General features: G+C 40.5%; 1 protein-coding gene across 15 annotated transcripts in view; it reads left to right on the top strand.

Annotated features, from left to right (window-relative positions):
* Positions 1–21,216, top strand: part of LOC146430868 (uncharacterized) — a 537,765-nt gene that overhangs the window by 303,596 nt on the left and 212,953 nt on the right. For 5 of the 15 annotated variants that reach the window (XR_014855172.1, XR_014855171.1, XR_014855175.1 and 2 more), the window contains exon 1: positions 15,653–15,773. The exons of the other annotated variants lie outside the window; for them this stretch is intronic. The gene's annotated coding sequence lies outside the window, so the exon portion shown is untranslated. Of the gene's footprint in view, positions 1–15,652; positions 15,774–21,216 lie in introns of those variants that run through there. 15 annotated transcript variants of the gene reach the window in all.

Raw genomic sequence — 21,216 nt, 5'->3', positions numbered from 1 at the left:
CTTTGTTGGGGTTTTTTTCTGTATCATAGTAAATATCAACAGTCTTCATTTATACCAAGCATAAATCACCCAAGTGTAATGAGCAGTAGGTATTGAAGAACTGATTTACTCATGCACAGAAATGACCACCATGTGATATTTTGCTGAGTAGGCTCACCTTCACCAGTGTGAGATTTGGACCACTGAGAACTGGAGACCTGAGTCCCATTTGGAACTCATCCCATCTTGTTTCCTTTTTGAAGCAGGGTTCCTCTTTAAAATCCTTTTCAAGGGAGGCTTGTTGTGCATCACAAAATCATGCCAGAGTAAATACAGATGGAATATCGAGCTGCTTCATTAAAATCCCTGTGATTTGTGTAAGGAGTTCCAATCTATTTGAGCCTGACTTGTTAGTTTAAATTCCCTTACTGAGATATAGGTCAGGTTTAAATTAATAAGTAGTGACTGCAAAATCTTAATTAAAATGATACAGTTTTGTGAGTAGACAAGCACTCCTTAATTCATGTTGGGCTGGGAATATCTTTTTTCTATTGGTAAAAACCTGCTTGTAAAGGTGTCAGACCAAATTAATTCCTGTGGTTAATATTAGTGACTTAAATTACCAAAAATTATAAATCTAACCCTTCAGTCACAACTACCTTCAATTATTTGGGGAGAAATTACTCTTTTTTTTTTTTTTGGGGGGGGGGGAGGGCGTTTGGTTTCTGTTTTTTCCATTGACTAGCAAAAAGCTTAATCATAATTTAAAAGGATCCCTGATGTTGTTAAATTATTGCCTTTATGTGGGGCTTGATTCTACATTGCCCTGCAGTTTCTGTGGCACCATAGCAGGATGAATATCAAATGGCTCTGAATGACATTTTTCAAGTCAGCTATGCCTTTTCCTCCCCATTTGCCATTCCCACAGCACCAGCACAAAGCCTGGAATAGTGAGATGGCAGTGTGGGATGAGATTCCCAGGCAGTGTGATCCCCTCACACCTGAGCTATCGTGCTGCAAATGTCAGGCACAGAAATCCAGAGGTGCACTGGGCCTGCCCTGCACAGCTGGAATGGTCTGGCCGAACAACAGGCTGAGGGCAGCAGAGAAACAGCACCCCAGGTTTGGGGCTTTGCTTATACTCTACCAGAATTCTAGTTCACACAAGTTCTTGAGTCACCTTCAGAGGTGCAGTGCTGAATATAAAAATTATTGCTAATCTCCCTACAGTTCTCCAGCAGGCAGAGGCAATAAAACTCAGGTTGATATTCCTCCCCCCACTACCATTTTTTCCCCTCCTTTTTCTCCTTTGTCCTCTGCAGAGCTGCTCCCAAGTGCAGCTGGGAAATAATATAATGTCTGGTCTAAGGATATATTGTGGAATCTGCTTTTTACCCCAAGAAGACTTCTATATTTCTCTGCAATAACTTCCATGGTAGGCACGGTCTGGATTCATTATGGCTGCCTGGAGGAAGGGGATTGTAGGAGCCCCTGGCATGGCTCTTGCTATTCTTTTGTCTCTTCCTGCAGCCCTAAATAAGTATAAACGACATGTAGACAAGACAAACCCTCAGCAGTGAACAAAAGCTGCCTGCATGTTATCCATCAGTATTATTTAAGTAGGACATGCTGGGCTGTTCATGATACACTCATACTGTAAGTGATAAGCTATAACGTATGGTATTCATTTACTTCTCCATTCCAACAGTAATATAGCAAAGACAATAAATTTTCCTGTTTGTTCTCTGACCCAGTGTTCTTGGGTTAAGCAGCATGTTTGTCTACATTTGTCAGTTGTTACAAGCTCCTAGCTGCTGCAGACTAGGGTACTGATGAACCCTGGAAAATGGAGCCTTGAATAATGTATAAAGCATTAAACATGCAACCATTTCACTGGGAAAAAGGGGGGAAAAGTGCATTATATGTTTTCTCTGTTGTAGTTCCTTCATTTACAAAACATATTTGTCAAGTCTTTTGCTAAGAATAATGCCAGGATGCAGTTTCCCATCATTCTTGTTAATGGGACTGTCTTAGTGTTACAGTAAACAACCATAAGTCTTGTGTCTCAGCCATTGTGCAGCACGCTTAGTTTTTTCAGCTTCCAATTAAGGGTATTTTAAATTTGTTGTCTACAGTCAGAGGAGTGGTGGTGCAATTTCTGGTCCTGCATCAGGAGAGGGGGCACTAAAAAAAAAGGTGTTTTTCAAAGCAACATTGTACTTGCAGAATGACTGCGTGACTGAAGTACATATACCGGCTTCTCTAAAAGCTCAAAACTTATTCCTACCTGTTATAGCGATTTATTACTAAAAAAGCAGCACTGATTCATGCATTTTCCTGAACAAATTTAGGTGATAAACCATCAATATACATTTACATTAGCAAATGGAACTTTCTATCATATTTCTGAGACCAGAGTCCAAGACTTCGGTGGCTGTGAATCAATGCAGCTGCATTAGCTTCAGCGGAATGGTGCAGATTTATATCAACTGAAGCTCTGGTTTGTTAAATTCTACCTCTTTTGGAAGCATGTATCAGAGCAGTGGAAAATTGCTGGATTTGATTTAGCCCCTATTTGATATGCCCCAGAATTCACCGTTGCACTGGGAAACTTCAGCGAGCCTGTGATGATTTTATTGACACAAAGTTTGAATTACCTTCTTACCCTGGCCAAGGCTGAGAGGTTTTGGTGAACTCGGTGGAGGACAGACATGGTGCTTCCATCTGTCCTGTGGCACTTCTGTGGGTAAACAAGAAATGGGATGTTTAGAGCTGACAGGCTGCTTCCACAAGGATCAAATTCATGGGAAAATACAAACACCTCCTTTTAATAAAACTGAAAATTGCTGCACGTAGATGTGAATTTTCTAATGCAAAGCATTTCATGAGCTAATGTGGTAACCTCCATAAACTAAGGACAGTGGCTTATCCTGCCACATGTAGGTTTGTGCACATCAGTCCCACAGAGTGAGACCTGGATGCACTGAGATGGCAACAAAGCCCATCAATTTCCCTGAGCCTGACACTCCTGAAAGCCTACAGCCCTGCATGGAGGTGGAGTCTGTGTGTGCACAGGGACCAAGCTGCAAGGCTTCCATGAACATAAACAGCTAAATCCCTGCTAATTAAATAAGTATTTGCCCCATGAGGGGCTCTCCTCAGCAAATCATTTGTGAATGGAGAAGTAGAACAGTTTATGTCACAATGAGGGCATGGAACTGAAGGCAGAAATGTGAAATGTATAGGACTTGAATCCTCTTTTCTGCCCTTCTTGGAGGTCTTTACTATCCTACAGGTATGATAAGGAAACAACAGAATATCTGCCTCACATCAACAGCTGGAGGGATTGGTATACAAACTATTTTGGCAGGGTTATTCACCAACAAAACAGAAGGGGTTAGGGATATGTTGATGCTATAAATTTATATAGGTTCTATGTATGACTAGTGAATGATTCCAGTTAAACAGGATCAGTACCATTGCTCCTGAAGGTGAATATGACAGCTTTGGAGTGACAGGCTTTGTTATGTTTTTAGGGTGATTTTTTTTAAAAGAAAAACTAGTTTTCTAAAAATAAAGAGGGTTTTTTTTCTTTTTTTCCCATTGGTTGAACATGTAGCTTTGTGATGCTGGAGAATGTGCCCAGTGGTAACTTCCTAAAGCTCTTTGTGGTTATTGGCATTGTTTATTAGCATTTGGAGGGAGGAGCTCTCTGGCTTTTGCTGCATACAAACTCTTCCTTTTGGAATTAGTTGGCTGAGGCTTCCTTCTCCTCCATATGCGCAGCAAGGGTGATTTCAGTGTTCCTGGGAGGGGAGTGCAGCTTTCTGCTGCTTAAACATGTGGGTATCCATGAAAGGCTGGTGTTTAACCTCATGACTTCATTACCAGACTCTATCACCAGCAGCATCTCGGCATATTCAAAGTCTACAATTTTGAATCTCTGACATTATTTCCAGTTTTTGATTTACTGACTATGTTCTTAACATGAACCTTGCTAGTTTAATTCTCATCAGTGCTGCTGTCCGCAATTCATCTTCTGAAGAAAATTATGGATCCTCTGAAAAGCAGGAGGAGATATATAATTCAAGAAGTTTTCAAGATTCATTTTCAGGAAGATGAAGTGCCGACCACATTATGTGCTGAGAAGGGTTCTTTGAACAGTAACAATGCCACCTGCAGCACTAAACATGTATTATGAATAAATATTTTATTGCAAGCAAGCCAGGGAAAAAAATGGTCAATCACTACTGCCATGTCTCTCCCAGCAGAATAAAGATTCCTCTTCTGCAGCTCTAATGACTCCTGTAAAAAAGTACACACTAATATAGAGCTGGGCTCCATTTCTGTGTGGTCCCCATTTACACCAAGCAGAGCAATCCATGCATTTCTGGAGGAGATAAATAGAAAACACCTAACTGTGATGCTGTAAAAAGAGCAGGAAGCACATTTGTAGTGCTGCAGTGTGCATGATTAAAGTGGTACATTCTCCAGAGGGAATGGATGAGGGGACCAGTAGGTGCTGCTACTGACTATCAATAACACTGGAGCAACGTGTTCCCTTCTCCATCCTAGCATGTAATTAAATTAACTGTGGCCCAGCTCTACATCACTGATGCTGTGCACTAAAACTGAATATGAAGGAAGAAATGCTGAGCATTTAATTCCAGGTGAGAAGCCACGGCTGGGGGACAATGCTGGATGGAGAAGCAAGAGCAGCCTGAATTCTGAGCTTAGTGTAAGGAACAGCATTTTGGAAACCTAATAGATTTGTACTTCCTTCCTGCCACTTTATGTCTAAGTTACTCCAGTTTCAACACACCTTATTGATGTAAAATGGGAGTGGAAAAATAGCTATCCCTGAATAACAGTATAAGTAAAAGTTCCTGAAGAATAGGGGTCCCAATCCAGCTTCTTCCATGTTGTCAGGAACATTGCCAGTTTAATCCTGGGAGGCTCAAGCAGAATAAAAGCTGAGATTAGTACAGACTGGGGCTGGTGTAAAAAATTACCTGAAAACAATTTTTTGATCCCAAGATAAAATAACAAGTTAAGAATTTCACAGTAAAGCATCAAAAATCTGTTGTTCTCAACAAATGCCTTCCAAAACAGAGTGACTTTCTGAGCTGCTGAATAATTTGTAACAGGTAAAATACCTCATAATCTTTTTCTCTGCCTTCACAAATTGTCTGGGAACACTTTAAGAGGCTTTCAAATGATCTCCTGGATAAGAATTATTTTGCTGCTCTGCTTTTCCTGACCTGTGCCTTGTCTGTAGATTGGGTGTGAATAGTCAGTGGAATACTGAGTGGAGCTGGGAAGGGCTTTGGGAACAGGAACAAAATGTCTGCTGGAGAGGCAAAAGAGCCACTCTCCTGAAATTCAAAATGTAGGCTAGGCGTGCTAATCATTAAATTGATTACTAAATTATTAAACCATTTGAAGCGTTGGGGGGTTTTTTTGGCGGTTTTTTTTGGTTTTTTTGGCAGAGAGTTACCTCCAGGTTTCAGGAATTCTGGACATCTTAACTGAGAGACAGAATCTGAGTCAGTCCAGCAAATTTGTTGTTCATTCCTCCATTCCCATCTTCGTCATTCTTACCTTCACATATATTTTCTTTCTCCCTATGAATGTATTTCTGAGTTAATGTAATTGTATGTGCTCTATTGAAAATTACAATTTTTTTGTTAGCTTCCTTTAGGGACTGGTATTTCTCTCATTTTTTAATTTTGCTACAGATAGAAATTTTTTTGCTAAATTTTTTTTATTAAACACTAACAATGCTATTCCATTATATTTATGTAGATGATGTGGCCAAGTGGATTGAGAAAAATGTCTTATGTTTGGGATATATATTCCCTTTGATTGGGATGCCTGTGAACATTGTATATATGTTTCTCCTTTTGCAGATGAAGTTGTGCAATATTTCTCAGAAAATTTGCTAAATGTTTTCAAAATCTGATGGAATTATCATCTATCTGTAAAAATAGCTGGAAAGATAAATGAAAAGTGACTGAACAAGATAACTATAATACACAAGTATTTGTGTTTTAATGTAGATGAAAACAATTCTTTTCATCAAGCTTCTGAAATTTCTCTAGAGTGCTTTTCCTTTCCTCTCATATTTGTAAAATTAATCAACTCAGAACAAAAATGATGACTTTTGGAACAACTTACACTTGGTTTGTATATAAAAATAAATAGAGAAAAACTTGGTCTCCCCACATCTTTTAAGGAAGCTGATTTTTAATATAGTCAGGATTGGTAACATCATTCCCTTGAGATCAAATAAAAATATAATCATCAGTTGAATAACTCTTCCTTAATTAGGCACCTCCCTCAAAATTTCTCATTACTTCTTAGAAAACAAAATGCAATCCTCGGTCCTTTCTCATTCAAAGCTGCTAGATGAAAATGAACTTTTAGAAACAATCCAGAATCCATTTGTCAGGATAATAACAATTCTCTGTAACAATTCTTTCTGCCTCTTCCTGCTCCCCCTACCCACATTAATTATAATGCTCTAACAGAACAGAGCTTGATTCCCTTTTTTATTAAGGTTGTTTCACTCTATTATTGATTAAGCTTATTTCCCATGATAAATAACCTTCCTGTCAAAAAATGATTTATGAAAGCCACTGGTCTTTCTTTTTCCAGTTTGCTTTTCCTGTGGTTACATATTACACATTATCTCCTGCTGACTGGTTTGGGCAGTCTTTGAATCTACAATTACTGATCCTCATTAGGAGCACTGAATTCCAGTGCTGTAAAAGGCTTGGAGATCTATCAGGTGAATCATTCCATTTTAAGTTAGAAACAGAAGTATCTTTCTAATGTGAGTATATGGTCTTGTGAAACTCCTTTAAATCTTCAAAATGATAATAAAATAGCAAAGATTTGGCTTGGGGAGAGCAGCTCCTTGGAAATGGCATCCTTCACTGACATCCTGATACTTCTGGAATGGCAGCAGTCCCATTGGGATGGCACTCTTTGCATTCTCACCATATCTATAAACTTATATAAATATATAAAAAAATATATATGCATGTATATAAAATGGAAAACAGCTTTTTAGAAGACAGCAGTTCTGCTTGATGCAGCTCTTGAGGTGGAGCAGGTGTGCTTTTGTCCAGGTGGGATTTGTTCTGTTATGCCAACAAACCTTTTGTCCTCAAATTTTAGATAAAATGTGAGTTCTTCTGAGCTCCTTTTTCTTGGTGGGAAGACTGAAAACCATCCAGGCTGCATCTGTTTATTGCACAGGAATTACCTAACCTGTTTATTGATGAAAACTGCTCAGAGGTTTATGTCTTGACTGTATCCACAGCTGAGCACCTTTCCAGGCAGTGCTTTGTCCAAAATTCCTGTCAGGATATTTCATATGCTCACAACAAAATATACATCTGTGTCTGGACTTCCTCCACTGCATTTTTTTTCAAATTGTATCTGTTTTTTCTGTCTTGCATTCACACAGTTTCAAATATCCAGTCCTCTGTTTGAAATATTCATTCCAGGACAGGCAGCTCGGGTGCAGGGGGAGCACAGCCTGTCTTTGGGGTGCTGGGATGGTGCCTGTCCTTTGTTCTGTGCTTGGCACTGCAGAATTCTCATCCATGAGCAAGTTTGCTCTGCAAAAGAGCAGTCTTGGGAAAGGTCCATGGAGAAATGTCACTGCTTTTCAAAAATCCAGAAGAAGGCTGACTGCACAACTGCAGGTTTAGTAACATTTTCACATAATTCACGCTGTAGTTCTGTACAGATAGATATTGCATTAGACAGACCTAAAAATATGTATTGTTCTTACATACCCTTGAACAGCCTAGTGCTTATAAGTGAAAAAGCACAGGGCAAAACCTAATATTATCATTGCTTTAATTCTCAGTCTTTGTTCCTTCAAGTCTGTGCTCTTAACACAAACTAATGGGAACTCCATTTTTTGTTTTCCAAGTCAGTAGCAGAATTAGAGTCCTGAATAGGCAGCAGGCTGACATTTGATGTTTTTAATACCTAAAATCAGCTTCAAAGAGAAGGAAGCGGTGTCAAAAACATAACAAATCAGCAGAGACAAATACTTTTCTCCTGTAGTATCTCTGTCCTCAGAATTAATGTGGATAAGGATTTCACAAATGTGATACTTTTTTCATCTGATATCTTGCTTACCTTGCAAAAAACAGGGGTAAAAAAGGTCATTTTCTTAGTCTAGCGTTGTGTGGCCATAATATTTCAAGTCTCACAAATGTTGAAAGGACCACTTGACGCTGTGACAGGTGATAAAATCAAAGGGGCCAGTAAAGGACAGTGCTTTCCTGCTTTCTCTCAGAGAGTGGCTTCTCTTAACACGATATTCAGCTCTTGTGGACAGCAGGTCTCTGGGTCTCTGACATCACAGGTTGTCCTCGGGGTCAGTGATGTTTCTGTTCTCATGTTTTTCCATAGTAACTGAGCTCCCTGTGTTATCCTGGCTCAGAGATGTGGAGCTGAAGCACAGAGAGCCTTCAGCAGAGAGTGAGTAGGAGCAGAGTCTCAGCAGAGTCTCAGGCTCTCCTCCTGCTCCCTGGTGGCATCTTGGTGGGCTGAGGTGCTCTAACAAATCCGTGATCAATGCTGAGCTCAAAATTGGCTTCAGTCAGGTTAAAGCACGACAACCTGCCATCTCAATAGTCATTTTCTGGGTAATTGATTTTTTTTTTTTTGCCTATTAAAGTAAATTAATTCGTGATTGTTAAAAAGCTACATTGTTATCTGTAATAATTAACTGCTATTAAATCCAAATATAGAGCTTTGACTCTGTGAAATGAAGCTCAAAGGTCTTACTGTGCTCTGAGGTGTTGTGTGACTGCTCATTTTACAGAATACCTGGAGAAAGAGCCTGGATTACAAAGATTCACTCATTGCCTATTTGGATTAAGTAACAGTGGAATAATTATTATGTAACCAAATCAAAGAGAATGAGGGATAGTTCAATACAACAGGCCAGTGAAGTATGTGGAGCACATTTAATTTACCTCCTTGCTCCGCTTTAGCTACTAAAAAAAGTTTTTTTCCTGAACTCACTTAATAATTTTAAGATTATGGTCTAGGTTCCTTTAAATCTATTTAGAAAGTTGCCAGAACTACTCGCTAAAGGAACAGTTTGTCTGGAGGGAGCCATGAATTAAACACTGAGCTGTGAGATGAAGAGGCCTGACTGTGCTGTGCTTTAAGGACTGAAAGCCCAGCGGAAGGGAAGGCTGTGGATCTTTAATCTGCCTTGTCTCCCTGCTGCCTGCAGAGTGCTCTGGGGACTGGGGAGGTCCCCAGCACTGTTCTGCCTGCTCAGGATGTCCTGTTTGAGGCACATTAACTTTCCCTGTGCTCCATGCAGCACCTCTGGAGCTGCTCTCAGCATCGTGCCTGCCCTCAACCTCAACCATTGGCTGCTCTGACTGATTTCTGAGAAATCTGCTGGGAGCTGAGATGAAGAGTTTTGAGTTTTGCACCTTTGTCAGGCCAAGGAATATCACATCTATTGCTGTCTACTCTTCCAAATCACCAGCCTAAGGTTACACAGGGACCAAGCCATGCCTGTGACTCTGCACTTGAATTTTCTCTCTCACCTTCAAATTCATTGTTGCTACCTGAGAATCTTTGTTACTCTCTCACGTTTTCAGTGAATATTGGCTTTATCTTGTAATGGAATCTGTTCTTGCTCACTCTGGATCTTCACTGGGTTTATTCATTGCCCATGTGTTATAAGTCACCCCTTGACAGTTAAAGAGTTTGTGCCTCTAGGCATTCACCACTCTTGAAATAATCCACTGGAATCACGGGGACTGATAGCTCCTTGTTTATATTTTAGAAGAACAAATTGGGACAGGGAAGCAGAGGGATTCAATTGCTTCTAAACTTTCAATTTGAGGCAACCCTCAAATGATGACATTTATAGTTAGTCTTTCTCTTACTAAGGCAGTCCATCTGGTGGGTTTCCCAGAATTTTAAATTGAAATAATTTCTGGGTTTCCTGAGTTTTTTGTTTTTACATGTGCTGTCAACAGCACAGAGCCAAAATTCTGTATTATGCATGACATCTACTGTCTTAAAAAAGCAGAAATAAGGACACTTACACTGAGTGGTTCTGTCTTCCCAAAATGGATTTTGTTTTTAAGTCACGTTTTAAAATCATCCTTTCTTTTTGTTGTGCACACTATATTTCAGTGATGTCTGCCATAAATATCTCTGTTTGTTTTAGTAGGAGGCATAACATCTGAGAGGGGAGTTTGGCATTTCAGAGGCAGAGAATTGTTCTGATTTCCAGAAATAGCCACGGCTAGGAAGTAATGCTCTGATTAGTTGCAGTGTCTGGCAATAGGGATTCAACTATAAAAAACAGCCAAGGAGGAACCAAGAGGCTCTGCAGAGACATTGGAGATGCAGGACATGTACATATTCCACAAATTTTGCAGGGAACATATTGAATTTTCTATTCAAAAGGGATGGGTTGTTCTTCTAAAAAACCTGGAAGATATTGCCTAGGGTATCATGTTCTGACCCATCACTATGCAATATCTGATGTTTATTATTGTGCTTAGTCACACTGGCTTTGATTTTTAGTTTTGCTGCCTGGGATTGGTTTCACATTCTTGATGTATTGGACCCAAAAGCTTCTAAAATCTCGTAGTCTAAAAATAAACCCTGAAAAATGGTTATCACTGAGTGGTCAGTTGACAATTAAGAGTGCTTCCACTGATGAGCTTCAGGCTTTTGTAACCTGTAGTTTTAGAACCTGCAGAAAACTTTCCTCACACAGCTCAGGGGGAATCACTGGAATAAGTCCAGAGGCAGAGGCAAACTGCAACAGGAGTGACTTTGTGCAAACCTGAGTTGGATGGACTGACCTGAGAATTATGTTATAATTTAAAGGGGAAAGTTTTTTTTTTAAGACTGGACATCCCTCAAAGACCTCTCTTCTCTGTGGCAAATCATTAGCATTCTTTTTTTATATGCTTTTGTTGGTTTCACTTTTAATTACTTGGCTTAATGGTATTGAACAAAAAAAGGTTCAAAAGAAAATTCTCTAGGAGTAAATAAAGGCACTTCCCTAGCAGGAACATTTTTTAGATAAGGTAATTTCAGCACATTGAATCTCCAATCACCAGGCTTTTAAACAGCAAATGCATGGAATGGATGAAGCTGATTTGCTGGCAGAGTGGGATAACCACTTTGAGTTAGAGGAAGGAGCAAAATGTGTCCCCAAGAGCTGGCAAAAGGCCTGTTTTTATCAAAGAACTGCTGGCAAACTCCTAGCACACAGCTCTTGGAGGGTCTGTTTCTCTTCTTGGCTGCTCAGACATGAGGAAGAATTGGATGATGGCACTCTGAGCTAGAATGGGCATTTGCATGCTGTGGTACCAGCAATCAATGCAGAATTGGGCTAACATACATGGCACACTATGCAATGGATAGAAAAATATTCCTTTAACTGAGGAGATCAGTGAAATAAATAATGTTAGTACAGCAGCACAAACGTGAATGCAGAGGCAGCAGTTCAAGGAGCCTGAGCTAATGATTTGTGACCTTAGCTGTTACCACTGAGACATTTTTTGAGTGCTACTGAATTAAGAAGTCCATCACCAGCCTGGCTCATGGTCCATAACTGCAGAAACCATGTTTACCAACGAGGGGAACAGAGAAAGAGATGTTATTTTCAAACTGTTGAGAGGTTATTATACAATCAATGGAGAGTGAAACACCTACATTAGAAACTGCATAAAAGCACTTGACAATGTCCTTTTACTAAGTTTCAGTGAAATGTATTAATACGATTACTGTACTACTTGTGTTCTAAAGCAAGATGCCTGGTTTTGACCTGTAAGAGCAAGATCCTATTGAAAAATTGCGATAAAAATGTTTTTACTCTCTTCTGTCAGCAATTTCTGCCACCCAGTTTCCATTCCTGTCTGTGTTTACAAAGGAAAATTAAAATGTATAATTTTTTTTTGTATTTTCTCAAAGCCTTACAAAGGGGTTTACTGGCTTTCTTTTATATTTTCATTGACCCAGCAGGTGTTTCACTCTATCTGAGCCTTCTTAGCATGTATAAATGATCAAGATGAATGAGGAGTTGTGCTTCATCTGTTCTGTAGGCAGGTGGTTTTCAGTTTTTAGGGTGTAATTTGGTCTAGATTGAAGTGACACTCATGTTATTAAGAAGGCAAAAATCTAATGTTTTAAGTAAAACTTAAATTTATAGGTACTTTTCTCCTGGAGGTTAACAGTTCCCACTTCCACTCCAAAAAGTGAAGTCTGATTAACATCAACAATCTTGCTATGGCTAAAGTGTTTCCTTTAAAAAAAGTTTTTAGGAACTGCTCTAAAATTATCGAAAATGGAGGTCAAGCAATGGCTTTATAACACTCCATTGAGCCTTTCTCTATGCCAATATACATTTTTCATCCTTAGCTTAAGGTTGTATTAATAAAGAAGAGGTCTGCTGCACATTATGCATCTCCTGATCTCGGCTATTTCACAGGAACAGTAAGCTATGAAACTTGAGGGTGATTTTTTTTCTATAATAATCTGCTTCTGTTCCTACTGATGAGGATCCAGTGCTCCTCTTTCTGACCTTCCATGTTCGCCAGCCAATCAAGCCTGAACAGTTTCAGCAGTGTTAAACTTCACAGCTATTTCTGTTACTCTGAGGTCTGTCCCCATCGATTTTTAAAAAGTCAGCATGCCAGGAATTCATGTCAGATGTCAGCAAGCTTCAGAGTCACCACCGATAACCTGCTGTCTCAGCACATCGCGGCAGAACAGAGCAGTCATGTTGTGCTGCTCCTGATTGTCTGGTGAATTGGGAAAACATTGTGCAAAATGCAGCAGCTTCACTGGGGGGAAAAATTGCTGAACAGCACCTGCATAGTAAAGAAAGACCATCTGCTTATTTTCCATACCCCCCATTTCCGTGCCTTGGTATGTGTCTGTATTTTGTCAGGCAGGATCATGCAGCTGGTTCAATGAGAATTTACGTGTATCTATGTAAGGGAGGAAGAGAAGAGAGAAATCAAGAGCTGGGCTCTGTTTTCATCCAACACAGAATCTCCCTGTGGGACTGAGAGCTACAAGACACCTGCCAGGACAGGAATTCACCAGTGCTCATGAAGCTGACTGGGCTGATTATCAAGAAAATGTATACAATTATGATTTGGGGTAGATTTAAATCCATATACTTTAACCAAAAAGGGTTGACAGGATGTAAACTCTTCTTTCAGAGCATAAATCCTTTTGGTGAGAGAGATGGGAAAAGATCCTTCCTATTACCTCTATTTATTCTTCCCATGTGTGTGGCAGGTTTTCTATTTTCTTGCGTAGCACATAGCAGTGATTGCTGTCACAAGCCCTGCATCAGATCAGATGAGTTAATTCCAGGTTAGTAATTTATACACTCTAATACAAGTACTGTCCTTGGGCAGTAAGAACACCTGTATTTTCTTTTTGTTATATGACGCCTTAGAAAGTTACACTACACTAAAATTTAGCAACTTCTGCTGTTGTGGGAGCAATTGTGCTCCTCTTTACTGGAGGTTTCATAAACCTATTCACTGTAACATTCTGGTTAAACTGAAGACAGCTTGTATTGATTTTCTCTTCCTCTTCTCCGCCTCCTTTTTTTCTTTTTTTTTTTTATTTCTTGTGCTTATCCATGTGGAGGACAAAGAGAGTATCTAAGGAAATATTTTTCCCTTAATCAGTCTGAGAGAAAAGAAGGGCTTCAAGGTCAGTTACAGTGCAAGATGCTTTTTATAACCTCCATCATCTTGTCTATTTCTTCTGCCTTAAAAAGAGAGGGGTTTTTTCCACGACACCAATGACAATACAGTCTCTCACACAGAATTTTTCCATTTGGGCTTGTATTTGCTCTCACAGTGAAATCCCAGATCTCCCCCAGCGCTGTTTTTGTGATGTGAGCCTCTGACCTTTGGGAAACTATCCCGAACTCCATGAATTCCTTCATCCCTCACTTCGCTTGTTACAGCTGCTGGTTACTATTTGTCTTGTGCTGTGCTAGCAAAACCCTGTGCAGATGGGGAGTATAGATTTCTTCACTGAGGCTAAATTGGCAAAATATATAATGCAGTATCAATTGCCCTTGGTGCCCTGAATTCCTGCCTTTGTTAACTAGGCTGCAGCAACTGCTGAAGTTAATCTGTCCACTGGCTGGGGAAAGAGTGTCAGAAGAAGTGAAGATGCCTGTCTCAGGTTTTGTCCAATTTATCCTTTATTTATTTGGTGTAGTTCCTGCCTGCAGTGTTATTTGAGGTGCTTGTGTGCTCTGAAGCTGTTACCCTACACATCCCTTCCCATGTACAGCACTCCTGTGTCCATCATTGACACAGAAACACTGAACCATGGTCAAGTTGCACAGTTTGACAGATTTTCCATGACATTTATGACAGAAGTATGTGAGTCCAGACCTTTTAACCAATCTGGTGCTCCACTCTCATATTTTTCTAATTTGGGACAGAAATATACACTCACTTTGAAAGCAGCTGAACTACTTGAGGATATTTGTGCTCTGTGCCTGTGCTCAGCTGAGGTTAATACAGACCTTAATTTGCTCCATTACTGAAGGTGATAGCCTTGATTGCCTCAAGCTGTGGGGATGGCAACTTGCAGGTGAGGGGATTGCACAGAGGAGGTGGTGTGGATGTGTTTTAAAACCCAATCTTTACCTTTACAAAGACAGGAGAAGATGTTAAAGCATTCAGTTTGGTTATATGAATTCTTTATTGGCGGAAAGATAAAATGACACACAATTCTCCTGATTTTGTCCAAAGCAAAGCAGTTCCCACTGCTCAGGTTCAAGAAGTGTTAGCAGGGATGTTTTGGAGACAGCAAAGGAGTTCCTGCTTCTTTGCAGTTTGCATTGTCATCTCCACCTACACATTAATGAGCTACTCTATCAATGTGGTTATCCTTTTCTTCCAAATTCAGCTTTGAGCTGATATCTCTGTTTATCTTTGTGTGCCTGTTGTAGCTCTCTTGCAATATGGTTAGAATGGGTTCAAGGTTACTTCAGATGGGAAGATTAATACTTTGGTGTGCTCAAAAATGGGCAATGTCACAGTCTTCTCCTCCTTGTCCAGTGAACTGACATTCCAGCTACCTTATCAATAGATCAATACACCTAACATTACTTTTTTGCATATGTTTGAACTCAAGCTGAGTGAGATGAACATTGAACATGATGTGGGGCCAGTCCTACTCAGATCTCTGCCCTGTGACAGTTCCTTGCCTGCTTTTCTCTTTGTCACATATTTGATGATTGAGTGGTGTTTTACTCTGGTCCCGCTGTTAAAATGGCATCCAAAAAGCTGTTCTCCCTCTCCTCTCTCTGTCTGAGGCCACTCTTTTGCTGCCTGAAGCACTGACTCAAAAATACCCACATCTTAATGAGGGATCCAGCCCTTATCTGCTTTTGGGCCCATCCTGGAGACCAGCCCGTGTTTCTTTCACAAGATATCCCTGCTGATAATGAAATACACTTTATTTTCCTTTAGCTCTGGTTTGAAGGGTTATCCATATCCCCTCTTCCATGTCTGACTCAAAAACTAGTGCCCTTAATTACAGTCCTGTGTAACACCTGAAAGCCCTACACACTGATTATTGAGTTCACCTGTATTATTGAATGCAGCTGGGGAAAATTAGGAAGAATCTCTTAAGGAGGAGCTTCTCCCTTAGGAAGTGATAGTTGCTAGTGCTGGTGCTGAGCTGTGTTCTCACATCTGTGCTGTGGACACTAAAAAAGCTTCTCTAAGGTAAGAAAACTCTCTTGCTGTTGTGCTTTATTGTTTACAGAGTGGTTGAGCCTTAAGAACACAGTTTAGAATGAGAAAAGGGCCTGTGTGGCAGAGAAAATTATCAAAGACCACTGCTGCAAGAGCAAATGATCAGAATGGCTGGTGAGAGGTACCAGATGGGTGTCAGTCGCTGGCAGCAGTCAAAGGCAACAGAGAGACCCTTCTGTCTGGTGTGATAAACAACATCTTGTGTCGGTGGTGCTGTTCATCTAGCTCATCCCAGAGATGATGTGCTGACTTCAGGAGGTGCCCAAACCCTCTGAGCCACACCAGGGCAGTCCCAGGAGGGTTAGATTAGCCATCAATGCTGCCTCAAGGGCTGGCTTGCTGAGCTGAGGCACAGTGTGGTGCCCTGAGGCTGTGGCTGCAGATCTGGTACAGGCATTGCTCCATCTCTCCTGCACTCTGCTGGTGCCACAGGAGCTTTGGTGTGTCCCAGATGGTTCCATGGGGTTTGTGGCTGAATGGAGCTGTGGGTTGCTGATGGCTGTGGTGGTTTATTCCTTTGGGTCCCCAAGATGGCTCTGTGCACCATCCCAGTCCTGAAACTCTGCCAAAAGGGAGACTGAATTTACAGAGAGCGAGGAGGAGCAAGGTGGTGGCAGGGCAGAGACAAATAAAGTCAATATGAGGGTAGAATGAGGGGTGTTGTAAAGCTTTCCAAAGACAAAGCAGTAGATTTAACTCAAAATGAAAGTGAGTTTAGACTCCTAATCTTTCACCATGTGTAACTTTTCTGCAACTCTAATTCACGCCCTATTTATATTACTGCCATTATGGTCAGACTGACAGCATTTAACACAACATAGCTCTGCTTCTTAGACCAGCTGGTGGGTATTTGTAATATTTACATTCTTTACACCCCTCAGGTCTGAATTCTGAAGTGAGTTTAAGAAGTTATAGGTTTCCTTTTTCATTATTTCTGATTTCAGGGATAATAGCCAGTATTTTCTTTTGTAGATCACTGCATTGCAGCGATGTTAACTATCCAGAGATAACAAGGATTGGCATGTTCAGATTTAAGCATGGGATATTAAAGTAAATTTGTCTCTCAGGGCACATATTGTTAAGGGGATTTTCCCATGGTCATTGAAGGAACAGACTCTGTTGTCCCCAAGTTTCAGAGTTAGCTCTGGTTACTGCAGTGTGTTCTGCAATGCACTGTGCAAAAAGTTATGTCCTCTGGTGAGGTAAAAAAGAACTATTGCATTGTGTTGGTTATTAAGTATTTATTGTTGCTTTATTCCCCATAGTTTGCAGTCACAGCAATAGTTGAATGTTAGTTTACAAAGAAGCTGACTGCCCCAAAGCTCTCCCTCGCTCAGCTCTGCAAAATGAGACAGAATAAAGCAGGTTTTTTCAAAAGCATCCCATCCTGGAGCCGTTCAGAATCAGAAGCAGGGCTCTCAGAGCTGGTGGGGCACAAATGGGCTCTCCCTGCTGCTCAGAATGTTCACCCCTCTGGGGGGAATGGCAGCAGGATGGTTCCACCCCACAGCCTGGCCCTGGGGATGTGCTGGGAGCATCCATGGAGCTTGGGAGATCTCAAATCCAGCCTTACCCTTTCCCACAACTGCTCATTAAGGGGTTCAGTAAAACCCCTGTGATCTCCAAGCAGTGCAGACAGGGTCTCTGCTTCTATTTGTGGAGGGAGCTTCTTCTGCTGCTTGAAAGCTTTAAACTGTTTTTCTTACTAAAAAAAAGAAAAAAAAATCCCAGAGAGAGAGAGAGAAAAAAAAACTTCTTACCATCTGGCCATAACCTTGTACAATATGTTACATTTCAAACTGTAAGAAAATTTTTATGATCAGGTTATAATTTGTCAACTGCCTACAGATCTTTAAGTTAAAAATGTACAGTGCAGAATAAAGTTGCTCTGTATATTGTTTTCTAAGATGAGTGGAAGGAGAATGGAGGAAAAAAAAGACACTTGAAAGTGTTTTAATTGCACAGGGATGTCATTGCCTCTAGCAAGAGTTCTCCTGCTTCTGTCATAAATTTTTCATATTGCCTCGTGAGAGTGAAAACTGGAAACTTTACCCTCTAAGTGAAAGTCGATGAACCTCATACCAGCCTCAGATCCCAGCAGCCTTGCACTCAGGAATATTAATTTAATTAAGATCGCTACAATAAATTCTGTGAGGGAACTCTCCTGGCACCTAAGGTAACTCGTGCAAAGAAGGAGGGGGGAAAAAACAGCAGAGGCAGATCTGATGGAGGGAGATACAGTGGTACAATATCTTCAGAACAGCTGTACACTCATCCGGAGCGACAGCTCGACACAGGCGAGACCTCCCGAAATAGAGACTGAGGTTCTGGCTGGGAAAAGCCACACCATCCCACAGAGGGGGATGGGTTTATTTTCACTATGCTGACCTGTCTGCAGGCTGGGGAAACAGGGTGAAACCTTTTCAAGCTTGCCTGTGTGCTGGGGAGCAGAGGGATGCACAAGTACCCTGATATCACCAACACCTGGAGATGCTGACCACAGGGGTGCTCCTGCAGGGCTTGGGGACACCAGGGGACAGAGCTCCAGGACAGGTGCTGGAGGCTTTGGGCTTGACATGTTAATTAGATTAGAGAGGAAGGGTTAATTAGAGCTCTGTTCCAGGAGGTGGCTGACCTGGCTCACCCAGGTGGCAGGCAGGAGCTGTGGGTGGTGCTGCCCCTTGGAAATGCTGCAGCTGAGACATCCAGGAGGTCCTGGAGGAGGAAATCCTGAAGCTCCAGGAGGGGCAACCAGCAGATACCACATGTCAATTACTGCTTAATTGATACCTCTTTTCTCTTTTTCTGTTTTTTTTTTTTTTAATTTTTTTTTTTGGTCTTTTTTGTTTATTGGTAGGGTGTTTTTTTTTTTTTTTTTTTTTTTTTGCTTTTTTGTCTTTTTTTTTTAATAGGTTTTTTTTTTTTTTGGTGTTTTTTTTTCTAACCCTTCCCCCCACCACCAAAATGGAAGGCAGGCTCACAGAACCAATGCCACAAAAGATACCAGAATGATGCAAAATTCTAGCAAAATTCTAACACACAGTTAAACCACTTCACAGCGTTGGCTATTAAAAAAAAAAATTCAGAGCTCCCTGAGCAGTTCAGTATGAAATGATAGGTTTAATAATTGGCTTATTGTGTGGCTTTTAAAGGTTGAGATTCACTTAAGTGAGTCTATTGCAGGAGTTGGGCAGAGTTTGTGGCACCACAATGTAATGTGTGAGACTTCTGGGCTCTAATTCTAACCTCAGGGCTGTGGATTTCTTTATATTAGAATAATTATTAATATGAGTAGTTACTGTTTTGTTTTCTCAGAAAGTTTAAAAGTATTTATTTACTGCAAAATTTGAGTGTTTTGTTGTTATGAAAAGTGCTTTCAAGCTGTAGGCCACATGTGAGGGGAATAGGATTGTGGGATTTAGTAGATGAAGTCTACTTTTTCCTTCATAAAATGTTCCTTGAACATGATTTGTATTTTATTCATGAGATTTAAAAATTGAGTTGAACAACTAAACTGACAGAGACCACACAAGGGCTAAAAGGGTGCTAAAAATAAAGCAACAAGGAGCAAAACACCAGCTGTGTGTCTTGGGTATTTCATTTTTTTAAAAAATTATTCTTTTAAATCAAGCAAGCTTGGGTGTAGCATGAGGTTTTTCTTGTCTGTTCCTGTCTCTGCCCTTTGCTAAATGGCACAGTTCAGTGAGATGCATGGATTGGTGTTTCTGCAGGCATTGGAGAGCCCTTAACTACACTATCTGCTCCTCAGATTCCTTCAGGGTTTATTTGCAAAAGGGCAGGGTAGCCAAATGTGATATTTAGGCTTTGGTTGCTATTAAAAGAAAACAGATGCAGCGCTGCAGCAAGGCTCACTGGTGTCAAGGCAACCTGTGGCTACTTTAACAAGTAAAATAAAGGCACTTTCCTGGTTTTTAGGTTTTACGCATGGAGATTCCAGTCAGGAACTGCAGAGAGAAAACTCACAAGTCAATGTTTTCCTGGGTGTTTGTGCACTGCCCTGGGAATGGGCTGGGCCCAATCTTTTATCTGTTGAAGCTGAAATCTTTCAAAATTCCTATTTGACTTGGCTGCTGTGGACTCACTTCCCCACCCCTTGTTTTTGTTCAACCCATTTGTGGGTCAGGTCCATGTTCTTGATTCTTATTTCTTACATTCCCATCAAAAAGGACTTTCAGGATGTTCTTTCAAGGGAATGCATGCCATGATATTTTCTGAAAAAAATAAAAGCCAGTGAAATAATAGAGTTTGAAACTGTTATGGGAAAATGAGATGTTAATTTTACCTTTTAACATTTTATTGCTGGTATCAGTATTGCTAATGATAATGGTCACTTTGAAAATGGATAAAGAGGATTATACACAGTGTCAGTATTCTGTTTCCAAAACACTTCAATTGGGACAAAACTTTTTTAACGAGGGAAGTAGATTTCATCATGAGGGCAAATATACTGTTTGATTGGGGAGGTTTTTCTTGCAAGACAATCGTTAAAGGTTTAGTTGCAGTTGGAAATTTCTAAGCAGCTATTTCATGCTAAAGGGCCACAGTGATTTCTCATCAGAAGTGTTTGCTTTGTGCATTCTTTGTGCCATTTTCTATTATTCTGGGCATCTTAAGAGCTCCTGTTCAGGGTTGTGATCAGTTGGCATCTTTCACTGGAAGGGCAAAAGCTGTTGCCATTCATATATGATTTTTCAGGATTTTTCCTGAAAAAATTCAAATCTAGTCTCCTGAAACTTTAGTTTTCTGAAACCAACTCTTCTCTCCATCTTCTTTCTAGGCACTTTAATGCTGCATTCTGAGCAGGATCTCTTTCTCTGGTGGGGTGGTTGGCACTGCCCTGCTGCACGTGGGTGGGTTTGCCAGCTGAATTATGCAGTGCTTGGGAGATAACAAAGTTCTGAGCTGGATCCTCGTTAGCTTTCATCCTTCCTTGTGTATAAATCTCATGTATTACCCTGTAATTTCTCTGAAGCACGAGGAATCTTTGGTATAGCTACTAATGCCTGCACAACTGTTCCTTGTGCCTTTTTTAAACATACTCTAATAAGATGCTAGGACCTTTTTACTTGGAGAAAAATTTCTAAATTTTCTGCCCAAGCACATTTCTTCTTTTTTTCACTTTGATCATAGGTCTTTTTTCTTTTCCTTTTCCTCCCCACCATGAACTAGTATCTGGTTTCATTTTAACATTTTTAGTTTCTTATCATGCAGCAAGATAATATGAAAAATGCTGCTGTGATCCCAAGACAGCAGCACCATAAGGATTTTGCTTTCAACAAGAAGCAATACAATTTGTAGAAAATATGAGAGAGGACCCAAGGTCTCCAGATCATATTGGTTAATAGATTGATTCTGGTCCCAGGGGCCAATCTTATTATTCTTGTTCACTCGT

The sequence above is a fragment of the Lichenostomus cassidix genome, chromosome 14 (genome assembly GCF_008360975.1).
Source record: "Lichenostomus cassidix isolate B80296 chromosome 14, HeHo_3.0, whole genome shotgun sequence".
NCBI lineage: Eukaryota > Metazoa > Chordata > Aves > Passeriformes > Meliphagidae > Lichenostomus > Lichenostomus cassidix.
This window is presented reverse-complemented; position numbering and strand designations above follow the sequence as displayed.